Raw genomic sequence first — 15,413 nt, forward strand, 5'->3', positions numbered from 1 at the left:
CATGGATGAGGACGAGTAAAGGGTGAGGGACTCGGCGAGTTGACGGCCCAACTCGGCGAGTCGGGTCAACTTGAAGTTGACTTTGACATACCCTGTCTAGGGTTATACTTGCTGTGTGTTGACCTGAAGGTCGTCGTGTAGGGATCGAGGAGTCGAAGGGAATCGACTTGTGCGCCGAGGATAATTCAAACACTGGACGACATTAAGGTGAGTTACCTTCCAGTAGGGGTGCGTCTAAGTCCACAATGTCGGCCCACCAAAAAGGGGTATTTAGAAGATAATGGCCTTTTTGATAATTATCTTGGTCTGGTTACGTGTTGGTTATGAGATGTATCTGGATGATATGTTATGTGTATAGTAGGGATTAGTTTCGCTAACAGTGGTCCATAGGACCCACGGGTAGGTCAGTACCCGGATATACCTGACTTTATGTTTATATCTGTAGATTGTATGCTAGTTGTAGGGGGTGGAATAGTCCGCAGTTACCGATTGAAAGATATCGATGTCGGATACCGGTTGAAAGATACCGATGTTTGTTACCGGTTGAAAGATACCGATGTTTGTTACCGGTTGAAAGATACCGATGTTGGTTACCGGTTGAAAGATACCGACGTTGGTTACCGGTTGAAAGATACCGATGAAGGTTACCGGTTGAAAGATACCGATGTAGGTTACCGGTTGAATGATACCGACAATATTGTATGGTATGTGGTATGATGGGGGAACTTACTAAGCTTTGTGCTTACAGTTTTGGTTTTGGTTTCAGGTACCTCTTCGTCGAAGGGGAAGGAGCTAGCAGTGTAACAGCGCATCATACACACACATGGTTTTCCGCAAGGAGTTTTTGGGACTGTACTCTGATTTTTATTACTTTTGACATTATGGTTTGGGACACAACAATGTGATTTTATGACGTGTTGTTTATCCGACAATATTTGGTAAAAATGTTTATGGAATTGTTAATTTAAAAATGAAATTTTTGGGCTTGAAATTTGGGTCGTTACACCTAACATATATCAAAATTTTATAATGAAAATTAAACCTTCTTTTTCTAGCTAGTTTAAATCCTTCCAAAGCACCGATTCTTTATTTACACATACAATGTATTAAAATGTTGAATGAAAAATTTTACTATATGTCAAATAAGATACGGAGAATATAAGAATAGAGAAAGAAATTTAGAGGAAAATAAGTAGTAATATGCCAGTAATGAAAACTTGTCAATCTTTCGCGTGACAGAATATTATTGTTTATAGTAGCTTCATATTATATTCGTACATACAGTCTTTGTAGTAATCCATCTACAATAATCAAATTTTTTAGCTAAAAGTATGATAAGATTCAGAAACATTAAAAGTTTATGAACTTCAAAAAAAACATATATATGTCAGATTACAAATCATCAGAACATATTCACATTAGAATTCATATTATGAAATACATGCATACATCGAACAAGATTATCAAAACCATACATAAACTTTCAGAAACATTAAGCAGATAAACCTTTCATAGATTTTCAGATGAGAAGAACTCGTCAGTCAAATAAATGGTTGGGGTTAAGATTTCAAGAAGTAGTGAGTTAGAATTAGATTATCACCACTTACATTGTTTCTTTCCAATTTCCATGTTGGCAGTAGGGTTATCTGCGAGTAGAGCACCAACAACTGGTGATAAAGTTGAGGGAGTCGTAAGAGCCAAAGGTGGAACTCAGGGCTGGAGCAATTACATATGTCGGCGAAGAATCTGGAGTCGGTGATGGTCTAGGGATGGGAGTTGTTGGTTTGGAAAATAAGTCCATTGTATTAAGAATAGAGGAGTTGGGAGAGCTTGAATAGGGTTTCTTCTAGTAAATGTTGTTCGCTAGCGACAAACATTTTGGGAGATTAGGGTTTCGAATTGTGTGAGTTGACTAAGGATGGCCGCTACCTAAACTAATTTAAGATCGATATGACAATTGATCGAAGACTCCATGGATAAATTGGTGGTGGTTATATGGCAAAGGTTTTGTGCAATGATATCTCAATATAAAGAGTGGTGTTTTTTAAGAGATGGAGGGAAGGGGGTTAAAGGGGTGGTTGGGTTTCATCCATTTCGAGTGTGGTGGCACTTGTCGGAAAACGGGAGAGGGAATCGGTAAAAAATGAATAAGGGAATGAACTAACCCTAAATCACCCAAGGCAGGGTTTTTAAATTTTTGTGGATTTCTTTTCCCCCACTAGCTACTATGGATGAGATATGTGTTTTCCTAAATATTTATGAAATGACATGTAGTTTTCGGACACGCAAAAATGTGTGTCCTAAATCCTTCAAAATTTATAAGGGATGATGTTTTCTTTACGATACTAATTTTTGCGTATCATAAATCAGTGTGTGTCACTAAAGGCCTATTTTTTAGTAGTGACAACATTTGGTCCATTCTATTCTATCAAGCTAAACAAACAATTTTTTAACATTCCAATAAAATGAACTGTAACATCCCAAACTCAGAACCAAATATTTTATTTTTATATTGAATAATCCATCAAGCAAACATGTTTGTTGAAACCATAAAGTATTCGGTATATATCAATAAACCTCCCAAAACTAAATCAGAGTCAATAAAACGGAAAATCATGGTCTGTGCAATGTAATCATCCTGAGCTCTTCCCCTTCGAACCAAAAGTAGCTAAAACATAAACTGAAAACCATAAGCACAAAGCTTAGTGAACTCCATAAAATACCCCTTAAGCTATTTCAACTCATATGTTAGCCTAAGGTTGTACCATGTCTATTTCACCGTCAACTCTATTTTACCCTCCGAGTCTTTTTCAACTCATATGTCAGCACAAGGCTTTACCTAGTCTATTTCACTCCACATACATATAGCAAACATACACACATGCATACATACATGCAACAAGAGTCACAAAGACTACAAACACATACAATCCTTAGTGTCCTATAGTATAATGAGCTAACACACCTTAGTTCGCTGACAATCGAATACATTCTTGGGCTACTGAACCGGATAATCCCCGCACTAACCAAAAAATATAACCTTAATAAATAATGATATCATAAACCATAACTGGGAGTCTAATTCATTAATCACAACTCTTAGGGTAAAACACCATTTACCTTTCCCTTAATTGGCCCAATAATTGTGGCCCAAACTTAGTGGCACTAAAAGCCTAATAATGGCCCAAATCCAAAAGACACTCACGGCCCAATATGTGCTCAAATCTATTAAAGCCCAAGTCCTAACATTGGCCCACTTAGAAATACGTGTGGCCTAACAAGGGCCACAAACCTAAAGTCCAATGGCGGCCCAAAAGTTAAACGCCAAAGCCTAGATCAAGTAGGCTCAATGTACCACTAGTATGCTCGACATACTAGGTGCTACACATGATCGCGGATCGAGATGCATACGCAGCCTCTGCTTTTGTATGCCCGACGTAGGCCCCATTCAACTAATTTGTCCATTAAGCATTTAATGCTTAAGACGAAATGTCCATATTTCAGATCCAGACCTTGGGGAATGTCATAACCCATAGAGTCACTAACTTGATGCCTTTGCATGGCTCAAATGGACTCAAATCTTTGATTTAATATCATACTTTTACCAAATGCACATTTAGTCATGCATGGTTGATCCTCAACCATCAAGATGCAAACTTTATGAACTAGGGATCTCAGAAACATCAAGAGGAGCGACTCATAACTTCTGGAGTGGCAAATTCCCATTAGATCTCATTCATGGGACCAAAAAGTGGCCAAATCTCCACTAGATCTAGATCTAAGATTAGAATGAGCAAGGTCAAAGCTTTATGCCTTTATGAAGTTGAAAATGATGAATGGAATCTGGATCTCAAGCTCCTACTTGATCAATGTTGATTAACCAAGCTTCTTCTTCTTAAAAGATACGCCAAGCACACACCAAAACACACATAAATGACAACTCTCTCTTAAAATGGGTATGGGTTTCGAAATGGGACTCAAAAGAGGATATGGGGTTGGTAGGGTGGAAACCGTGGGCAAAAAGAAGCTTAAATAGGGTCCAAACCCTAAAATTAGGGGTTGTCCCTGGATTACGTATGCGCAACTTAATCACTCCCTTACAAGAATTTAGAATAATGCCCCTTGCGACCAAATTTGCAAACTATATTCACACCGAGGGTCAAAATGAAAGATACCTTGAATCGGGTGTTATAATTATCCATCACTTGAATTAGGATTTGTCCTCAAAGTCTAATCTCACAAATAACAATGGGTAATGCTACTTCATATCATCCCCAGGCTCCCACGTCTATTCATATCCTTTTCGGTGCTGCCACTACACCTTCACGAGACCCACCCCTTGTTTTGTAGACTCTTCATCCCCCTGTTAAGGATCACAACTAGTCTCTCTACATAATTCAAGCGATCATCCACCTGAATGTCCTCCAATGGAACCACTACGGAATCATCAACCAAACATTTCCAAAGCTTAGAGACATGAAAAGTGTTATGGATCTGGCTGAGATCTTCTGGCATATCATAACAATATGCAACCCTACCCACCCGGGCTAACACCCTGAAAGGACCAATATACCTGGGGCCTAGCTTAATCATGTTCCTAAATCGGATGACACCTTTCCAAGGTGACACCTTCAGGTGTACCATATCCCTAACCTAAAGCTCTAAGTCTGACCGGTGTCCATTTACATAGCTCTTATGTTGGCTCTGTGTTGTCTAAAGTCTGCAGTGAACCTATTGAATCAATTCCGTCATTTTGAGTACCAACTTCGTACTCCCCATGACCTGCTGACTGACCTCACCCCAACATAGCGGGTCCTACACTTCCTCTCATAGAGTGTCTCAAAATGAGGTCAGTCAATGCTTGCGTGAAAACTGTTGTTATACGAAAATTCTGCCAAAGGAATATAATTATCCCAACTATCGCAAAAATCCAGTGCATATGCTCACATCATGTCCTCCAATGTCTACATTGTCCGTTCGCTTTGACCATGAATCTGTAAGTGGAAAGCCGTGATGAAGTGAAGTCGACTGCCTAACTCTACATGGAATCACTTCCATAACCTAGAAGTAAACAAACATCTCTATTAGAGACCACATACACCAACACCCCATGATGTGACACAACCTCCCAAATTTAGATATCAGTTAGCTTCTTTGCTGAAATATTGTCCTGAATCGGAATAAAATGTGCGCTCTTGGTTAATCTATTTATGATTACCCATATCGAATCCACACCCGCGTGCCGTCCTTGGCAACTTTGTGATAAAATCCATCATAATCTCTTCCCATTCCCATATAGGAACACTCAGTGAATCTATTTTGCCATGAGGTCGCTGATGCTCGGCCTTGACTTTCCTGCAAGTCAAGCACCTCTCCACATACCAGACCACGTCTCTCTTCATACATGGCCACCAATAGTCAACCTGGAGATCTGTATACATCTTTTTCACTCTGGGTTGAATAGAGAAACTCGACTTGTGTACCTCCTCCATCAAAACCTGACATACACCACCCCAATATGGAACCCACACCCTCTGATGAAGGGTAAATAATCCCCGACTATCATAATCAAAGGAAGCCACCTAACCCATATGCGGTCACTCTTCCGGTGTTATTCCTTCATCGCCTCAATCTAAGGTACTTGAGTATGCTCTAAGAGTGGGCTAATCATTGTCATCCACAAACACACATCCCTGATCAGGGCAACAACCTCTTTTGTTTGAGAGCATAGCCCACCACGTTGGCCTTTCCCAGGTGATAAAAGGATTTTGCAATCATAATCCTTCACCGCATCCAACCATCTATGATGTCTCATATTCAGATTCGAATGTTCCATAAGATACCTCAGACTCTTGTGATCCATGTAAATAGTACAACGGACCCCATAGAGGTAATGTCTCCAAATCTTCAGGGCAAACACCACATCCTCCAGCTCCAAATCATGCGTAGGATAGTTCGCCTCAGGAAGCTTTAGTTGCCTCTAAGTGTAAGCGATCACATGACCCCAATGCATCCGTACTGCACCCAAACCTGTGATTGATGCATCACAGTATGCCACAAAATCCTCAACACCATCCACCAAGGTTAAAATCAACGCCTCACACAAAATCCTCAACACTTATCTAATATTCAAGTATCACCATGCCAAAATTGCCATTGTATTCCTTCCTATTAATATTAACTATGTTTCCATTGTGGGTTTAATAATGGGTGTTTATGGTAGTAGGCCCTTGATCTAAGAAATTGAATTTTGTCCACGATTAAATTAAGAACTTAATTGGGTCCTGATAGTATCATAGATGGTAGAATATTATAAGTCTTCCCTATTACATCTAGTCATAGTATGGTGGGATTTTTCTTCTAGAATCATGTAGAACCTTCTCTAAGATACATAGTAGCTTAACTAGTTCTAGCTATCATCTAACCATGATCTACAATCTACATTACAACTCTTTTGTACTGATAGTAGCAATATGTTACTCATTATAGGAACGTGCTTATAATTCATTACTCATAGTAGCAAAGTACTTATATTTCTTTACCCATAATAGAAACATGTAACAAATAAAGTTAAATGACTAAATTGGTAACTAAATGTAAGTGTGTTACTTTTATAGCTAAAAGACATTGTGCATTGCGATTAGTGGTTTAGAAATAAAAGTATCTTTCTAATATGTGTATAAAAGAAGGTAGTGGTAGTGAGAATAAAATACACTGCTAATCTTTACAATTCATAATTTCCATTTTTCGAACAGCTTCAATATATTTATTAATTTAATCCAAAACATGTAGATCATGAAATATGGTGTAACATCCCGATTCTCAAGTATGAAATTTATTTCTTTAAGCATGTTTTCCATTGGAACACAGCGAGTTGGAAGCCTCAACACAACATGTTGAAGGACTTTTAGGCCGCGTAGTTCATGGACCAACACGGTGATTTGGTGAGGGAAAACTCGACGTGTTGGCGGATGGATGACAAACCTTAAAATTTAGGGTTTTGTACCCCATATAATCCCTTTAAGTCCCTAGGGTTGATCATTTATTAGCCTCCAACTGTGAACCCTAATCATCCTTCCCTCTCATATTGTGAACTAGCGTGGTATTTTGGAGCAAAAGAAGAAGAAAGTTGAAAAAAGGAAGCAAGGATCTAGCAAGTAAAGCTCTTATCTTTAGTTTGGTATTCTTCTGGACCTTTTTAAGTGTCCAAGATCTGATTTTTATTCCTCTATGTAGCTAGATCTTGAGTTTTGCCCCCTTTCTTTCCTTATTATTGAATGTTGCAATGGATGGACCTCATAAAGTTTGCAACTTTATGAATCTCCAGGTCTAGGTGACCTTGTAGTAACTTGCATCTGGCCTTTAGTCAGGTTTTGATGCCATGCATGGAGTTTAAGTCATATTTCCCCCTTTTTTTATCCATTTTGGGTTCAAGACATGCATTGGACATGCATATCTATAAAGCAACAAGCTTTGGGTCGATTTTGAGGCTAGAATCTCTTGTGGAAAGGTTGGGTTCCATATTTGAAGGATGTTGTGCTTACTGATTAATCCCTTGAATCTTCAAGCCTTGTAGATGGGTTTTCAAGCACTTGGAGTAGCCCCAAAAGGATAAAGTTGGAAACTTTATCCCTTTTTATAGCTTTTGAGGGTAAATCTGAGTCTTGGAGTCCTTGAAATCGTAGGATCAGTTGAATGTATTAAGCTCGGGAAAACTTAGTGAGTTTGCAAGCCAACTCGGTGTATTGGTTCGGATTTTCACAACCTTCTGATTACGGTACGAACTCGACGAGTGTATTGGTACACTCTATAAGTTGGGTCAACATGGACTGTTGACCTTGACCGTTGACTTAGACTTTGACCATGGTTGAAAAAGTTTGACTTCTAAGCGTATTTTGGGGATATTTGGGGTTTGATGGAATTGGTCACATGGTGGTGGTTAGCATTTGAGTCGGGAGCTGAGATTCTGAGTCAGACTTTATCAATTCTTCACTACTTAAGAGGTGAGTTTTTCCTCACTATACTTGCAGGTCAAGGCACCAATGCCAGCGCCTTTGGATTGCTATCCAATTTTGTGTGCTATTGATATGTTAGATCGGTATCCTGGTAGATAACATGTTGTTATGTTGTTATGACCTATTAGATTAGTATCCTGGTAGATAAGATGTTGTTATGCTATTATGATATGTTAGATCTGTTTGTTTGTTATTATGCAGTTAACTACATGTTATATGTAATGTATATGTCGGCATGTTATATGTGGTTGGGTTGAGGTGGTCCTGCTTTGTACTGAAGGCCAGCAGACCCAGGGCGTCCCAAATAGACTGAAGACTAGCGGGGCGTACCAGTCAGGTCGAAGGCCTGGAGAACGTTCCAGATAGGCTGAAGGCTTGAGGTGGCGTACCAGTCATGATATAGGTTCTTTGAGCGTAAGATATAGACTATAGGATTGTGGGCCATTCTATTTAGATTGAAGGATATGTATGCATGTTGTTTGTGTATGTGTTATTGTTGTGATTGGTGCTTTAGCGGAACTTACTAAGCTTCGTGCTTACAGTTTTGGTTTTGTTGCGTTTTATGTACTCTAACATCCCTATGGTGCATTTACAACCCTAATGCTTTGGATCAAAGTTTTCTCTAGTTATACAAGCAATAGCATTATCCAAAGCATGAAGCCTACAACTAGCATACAATTTGATATTTTAAACATAAAATCAAGTTAGATGAATACCTCTATATTGTAGCTTGTAGAATTTGGCCTTTCAAGAGCTTAGCCCCCCAAGTGTTATGCCTTAAACAAGTCACAGACACCATGAGAAAATGGAGGATTATGAGAAAGAGGTCATGAAGCACTAAAATCAGATAGGGTTCAACTGGGAATCATTTGACCAATTTTAGGTGCATTACGGGTTACATTTATAGTGTGGAATTCCTAGGGTTTCAACTTGTAAACCCTAATCCACTCCCTTGGGCCTTTAATCCAATAATCCATATGATAAGCCCTTTGGACTAACTCTTAGTCCATTATAATCAACATGGATCATTAGCCCAAACTATATGTAATACTCATTTACATAATCAGTCCCCATTAATTTAATTAGTCTCTTTTGATCACTAAATTAATTCAAAATTAATTCTTGATCAATACCAATTAAATAATATGATTTCACAATTAATATATTATACTTATAATATATTAATAAATCACAAATAACCTCTTTCTCAAATATCCATCCTATCAGATTGTTCTGGTGATGGAAACCCGAAATGGACCATGCTACTCTCAGGTCAAGTACATACCAATTATAGTTATACGCTTAGACACCTAATTCAATAGTCTCCCACTTGGATAAGTCCAATAAATATTATTGCAAGTATGACTCCAAAATCCGATTAGAAAATCATAGCTCTCAAAAGCCGTTATCAAACTCTGACGCGTCCATTAGATAAGAGATCATATATTCCTCCATTCTAGATATCGTATGGACGTGACACACGTATTATAATCATTCTCTTTGTCAATGTGTTGTGTTGAGAGAAAAACTTTTGAGACACACTTGAACAAACATTAGTACAAGTTATACGTTGCGGAATGAAGTTAATCTCAAAGGATCATAAAGCTCAACAATAATAATTTAAAGTTGTTTGAGTTGTTAGATGCGGAAATGTAATTGTGGAAGTAAAGGAAATGTAAATGACAACAAGTTATATATCAGGTAAACACTAAGATGTTTATTAACAGGGTTTGCATTCAAACCGAGTTAGTATATGTGATCATCTTAAAGTGAATGAAGTCATGAGGACTTGCTGCAAAGGAGATATTCAGAGTTCGATCTTAATATAAGAGTGTATGTTCAGAAAGATCTTTGAAGTTAAGAGGAGAGAGAGTAATTCAGATAGAGAATAGAGATAATAGATAGATAAGGGTGGTATTTCATTCAAAATAAGAGAACTCTATTTATAGAGTCCTGAGAAAGTACGTGGTGAATAAACAACTATTAAAATTCTAATAAAGTGTCCAAGGAAGGAACACTGGATAATACCATGTAAACATATAAGATAAAGAAACACAATAACTAGAATAAGTTCCAGATGAGGTTGTTGCGGATGACATCTTCACTTGAGGTTGCGGTAGCAAAGGATCCATTGCGGTAGAGACTTAGACTTTGGATCATAAGTTTAAGAGGTTCACTTCTTTGATTCAACAATTTCCCCCTAAGTTACCTCTTCAACTTCACTAATTGTTAAGCTTCAGAAAGTTGATCAGAAACCACCAAAACATCCTTACTTCACCCAGCCAAGTGATCCTCCTTGTAATTTCAAATTTTACTTCATCAATTGTGTGCTTCGTCCTATGAACTGAAGTCAAGGTGACTTCTAGTTGTCTGCGGCTTAGACAATGCATACTAGTGATGGGGACGAAGTACTTAACATTGCTATTTACTCTTTTGAACACAACTCCCAACTCTAGAAATTTGGTTGCACCTAAGGATTGATCTTGATATCCTTCGGTGAAGAATGGAGTTGGATCAAGTGTAGGGAGGTTGAATTTTTTTAGCAAGGACCAGATGAATGTCTTCATAATCTTCGCAAAGTCACACACTACGGACTTAAGGTACTCAGATGCCTTTTCATATGCAATTATCATATTGGGATGTTTTTCTGACTTGATGTGAAACACCCTGGCAATCAGAAATACCTCTTCCAGATTCATGTAGGGAAATTCTGCCTGAGCTCGGATATAATCATCACCTCTTCTTGTCCGTGTGTACTGGACAGATTCTGACTTCATGAATCTTCTGATCTTATAGCTCTTAACTGTGGAAGGTCTATCGTTAGACCAAATACTTTCAAATGTTGATCCATGCTTGGTGTGAGAGCGACTAATTCGTTCGAACTCAAGAGGAAATCTTTGTTCTGTAGACTGCAGTCGAAGGGTTCAAAGACACTAAAGAATTTGGCATTAGGAGAGATTATGATATCCCAATATCCATTCGAAGGTGGTTTGGCATAGGTCATAACTGGCCTATAGTCGTTATAAAGCACTCTTCTTGTAGGATTAACCCATGAGTTGATCAGAGTTAAATCCATCGTCATATCAAAGCCATGTTCTCTCCAGATCATTTCAGCAAATTTTTCTGCTTTCCGGTCTTTCTTCCTTTGTTGGGTTGCGGGGGAGTCATTGGAGTGTTCGGATGACATGGTTGGCTCTAAAATTTTGAAATGTGGTGGAGTTTCTTGACGAGGTGGGGAATTATGGATTTCTTGAATTGGTGAGTGTTGTTGTTCTTGATGTAGTGAGTGTTGCGGTGAAGGGGAGTGATGAGCTTGTATTAGAGAGGGATGCTTGTGTATATCTACAGTTGCAATTGGAGTTTGTTGAGGAGAGTGTTGTTGAGTTTCAATCCTTGGTTGTGATGTACCAAAGTGAGGTGACCGAAGTTTTGGAATGGGAATTGCTTTAGTAGATTGATGGCTACAGTTTGAATCTCTTGTTCCTTCTGCTGTAGTTGTTTCGTTTATTGAGCTTTGTGGGCCTGGAATGCTCTTCTGAAAGCTTCATACTTCTTAACTTCGGACTCAGTGGTTGGTTTAAACTGTGACCATGAATCATCAGAACAGTAACCATCAAATCCTTTTGTACGCACCAGGGTGTCCCCTGGGTTTGTGGATCCTTGCACGATTGTGCTCACCACGCCTAAAACACTTTAGTGTAATGGTGGCAGAGTAGGATTTCCTGAACTTCCTCGGTCTGCTTGACCCGTACTCAAGGTTGGCCTCGGTTCGGTTTTGGCATAGGCGAAAGAGGTGCCCTGCAAATGGTTATCTGTTTGAAGTGTTTGGGTGACAGAATAAAGCATGGAGCACAACTCCTCTGGATCAAAGATATGAAGATGGGAAGCCCTAGAGACCTTAGGGCGAGCAGTACCACTGAGATCATCTTGGGATCCCGATGGGGTTGTGTCTCCATGTTTAATTGAAATAGATGCACTTCCTGCATCTGAGTAGCTAGAGAGGGTTGAAAAAATTAAGCATGCGGGGGAACCAAGGACTACCGGAGTCTTTTAAGAGCTTGTAGTATTTTTTGGGTCACGCATTTGGCTCTGGCTAGGGATAGTCTTTTGCTTTTTTTTTGTCTAAGAATTTGAACAGAGTCATCATCAGATTCTTCATCAATATTGACACCAATATCGTCTTGAGAGTTGTAGGGAGAGACAGGAGTGTCATCCGACGATTCGATGACCTTTGTATTGCGTTTCTTTGAAAGGGTTTCACCTTTCCTTGATTTGCTACTGGGAGCTTTCTTTGAGTGAACAATCTTCTTACGACGTGTAGTTATGGGAGGGTTGGATTGTTCAGCAGTTGGAGGGACTGAGGCAGGTGCGGATTTTGAAGGACCTTGGGTTGCGGTACTGGCTATAATTGGCTGACCGGGATGACGCGGGGAAGAATGGTATGGCTCAATACCATTCGTAGCCTCGAGATGATCTGTGACTTCTCGGGTTTCAAGTCCAATAGACTTGAGAATATGTTCAGGCAGTCACCTAAGAGGTCTAAAAATGAGTGGTCTTTGGAATGAGTGTACCTTTTCAAATCTCGGGTGACAAAGAAGTTGATGTCATCACCCATGTCGAGTTTAGCATCCTTGTGGAGGTCCGAGATCCAGAGAGACCAGAAGCGTGCGAAGGTGTGTTCAGTGGGGTCTTCTATCGGATTATCATTGGGAATATATTGAAGAAAGTCTTCCCAGAGAATTTGACCTTAGTTCACTGCGATGCCTGTGAAGATACTCTACACGAGTTCTAAAAACTTGAGGCACATGTTGTCTGTGCCTTCGGCTCTTCCAAAGAGACTCCGGATGATGAAATGACAGACAAATTGCCATACCGCAAGTAGTTGGTTCTTCTTGAATTCCCTAATGCCTTTAAATTTATTCGGATACCTCATCTGGTATAGGGTTGAGGTGATGTCATTGGTTTTGGCAGAATAAATTCATGTTGAAGGAAGAATTCGAAGATTGATTGCATTCAGAAACTTATCCTTAGTCAAGATGACTAAAGAATCATTGATCAAGTTCAAGTAGATTTCTGGAGGGTTTGAGATTGGGCGAAAGGCTGAGAAGGAAAGTTTGAAAAGGGTGGAAAGAGGAACCACATATGTGAAGCTATTGAAACCTCCAAACAATGGATGAGATGACAGAAACTTGATCATCAGTCGAATCGATTCATTATAATATGGATGGTCTTCAAACACAGTCGTAAAGTTGCTACAGGCTATCATCGGAGAGAGATTTTTGGTTATTGAGTTGGAACCAGTTGGTTGAACCAACGCAAAAGCTTCGTATTGCTCTTTCGAGATACCAGATTTCACCATTTTTGTTGAAAAGTTTAGGAACTTGCAGAAAACAGAGTGCAAGAAGGTGAAGTAGGGAAAGATCGTCTTAGAGTTCAGAAAATGTAGAGCTTTCTTGGGAGGGAAAAAGGGTGTTTATAGCACCGAATTTCAAAAGTTATGCAAATTAATTTATTAGCAATTGTTAATGGTAAAAAGCATTGGGTTTAACCAACTGGTTCCGACTCAAATTATCAGCCATTCATGAAATTAATCGAAAATGTTTTTTTGAAAAGGAAAATTAGGGCATTTAAAGAATGGCTGATAATTTGAAAGGGAAAGTTATGGCATCTAAAGAATGTCATCCATTCATGAAATTAATCGAAAATGTTTTTTTATATTATTTTTTATTTTTTAATTTTTTATAATTTGAAAGGGAAAATTAGGGCATTTAAAGAATGTCAGATCCATCACTGCACGTTTGAAGAACGTGTGGTGAGGGAGTAAAATCCATTGAATAAAGGGGAAGTTGAAACGGATTACACAGTTGGAGGCTATGAGACGTGACAGATTAAGAAAAAAGATTTCTTAAAAAAAATCTTTTATGGAAAAGAGATTTATTTGTCATTTAACCTAAAATAGGTCTGACATAGAAAAAATGCTTTCTAGAAGGGACTGGAACGTTGTATGCTACAAAAAAATGTTTTTTGTTTTGAATTAATGAAGAATTTTTATTAAATGAAGACCATTAAATAGCACACAAATATCAGAGAATTTATGAAGTAATCATTTAATGTAATTGTGGATGAATTCTGATGATTGCGGTGGAAGTTAATGTCACTGCGGTAGAAGGATCTGAAAGGAGAACTTGGTAAAAGATCAGAGACAAAAAACAATAAAGACCTAAGGAATATAAGTATGATATATGGTTGCGATACAAAGAGTATACTGAATCCATGTATGCTAGATATATTATTATAGGACCGCAACAGAGACCAGAGGTGGTGTGTTGTACCTATCAATTCAAGAAGAATTGTGGGTCCGAATTCATCATCCCTAACATTTGCATAAAACTGTTCAGCTTTGTTGCGTCAAGTGCCTTTGTAAACACATTAGCAATCTCTTCATGAGTATTGACAAAAATTAGTTCAATATCACCTTTGAGAATGTGGTCTTTGATGAAGAGATACCGGAGTTCAATGTGTTTAGTCTTTGAGTAGTTAATAGGATTATGAGAAATTGCTATGGCACTCTCTGAATCAAAATAAATTGTTATCTGCAGCATTCTATATCCGTAGTCCATCCGTTGGGTTTTCATCCATAAGACTTGAGAACAACAGCTGGTTGCGGCCACGTACTCAGCTCTTGCGGTAGACAAAGAAACACAATTTTGTTTTCGTGAGGACCAGCTGACCAGTCTTCCTCCAAGAAATTGACAGCCACTGGAATACTATTTATATCCAATCTTCTTTCGGCATGATCTGCATCCGTGAAGGCTTGAAGGCTGAAGTCGTTCCCTACAGAATACCAGAGGCCTAGAGCTTTGCTTCCATTCAAGTATATGAGAATTTGCTTGACTGTGGTTAAATGTGATACCTTCGGATCGGATTGGTACCCAGCACATAAGCATGTTGCGAAGACAATATCTGCTCTGCTTACAATGAGGTACATCAAAGAACTAATCATTCCTCTATAAGATTTGTAGTTCACTGATTCTCTAGAAGGATCAGCAGAAATCTTGTATCCAAAGACCATAGGAACCTTGGCTGAGGAACAGTTGTCCATTGCCTATTTCTTCAGCAGTTCAGAGGTATAGTTTTCTTGATGAATGGATATCCCTTGAGGGACTTGTTTTACTTGGAGTTCTAGAAAGAAATTGATCTCTCTATTCATGCTCATTTGGAACTTGTTAGTCATGAGCTTTGCAAATTTATCCACCATACCCTAATTTGTTGACCCACATATGATATCATCCACATAGATTTGGACAAGCATAAGGTGATTACCATTTTCCTTTCTAAATAATGTGGGATCAATCAAACATCTTTTGTATCCAGATGTGACAATAAACTCGGAGAGGG

Source organism: Lactuca serriola, chromosome 4, assembly GCF_051521515.1.
Source record: "Lactuca serriola cultivar US96UC23 chromosome 4, Lser_US96UC23_V15, whole genome shotgun sequence".
Lineage (NCBI taxonomy): Eukaryota > Viridiplantae > Streptophyta > Magnoliopsida > Asterales > Asteraceae > Lactuca > Lactuca serriola.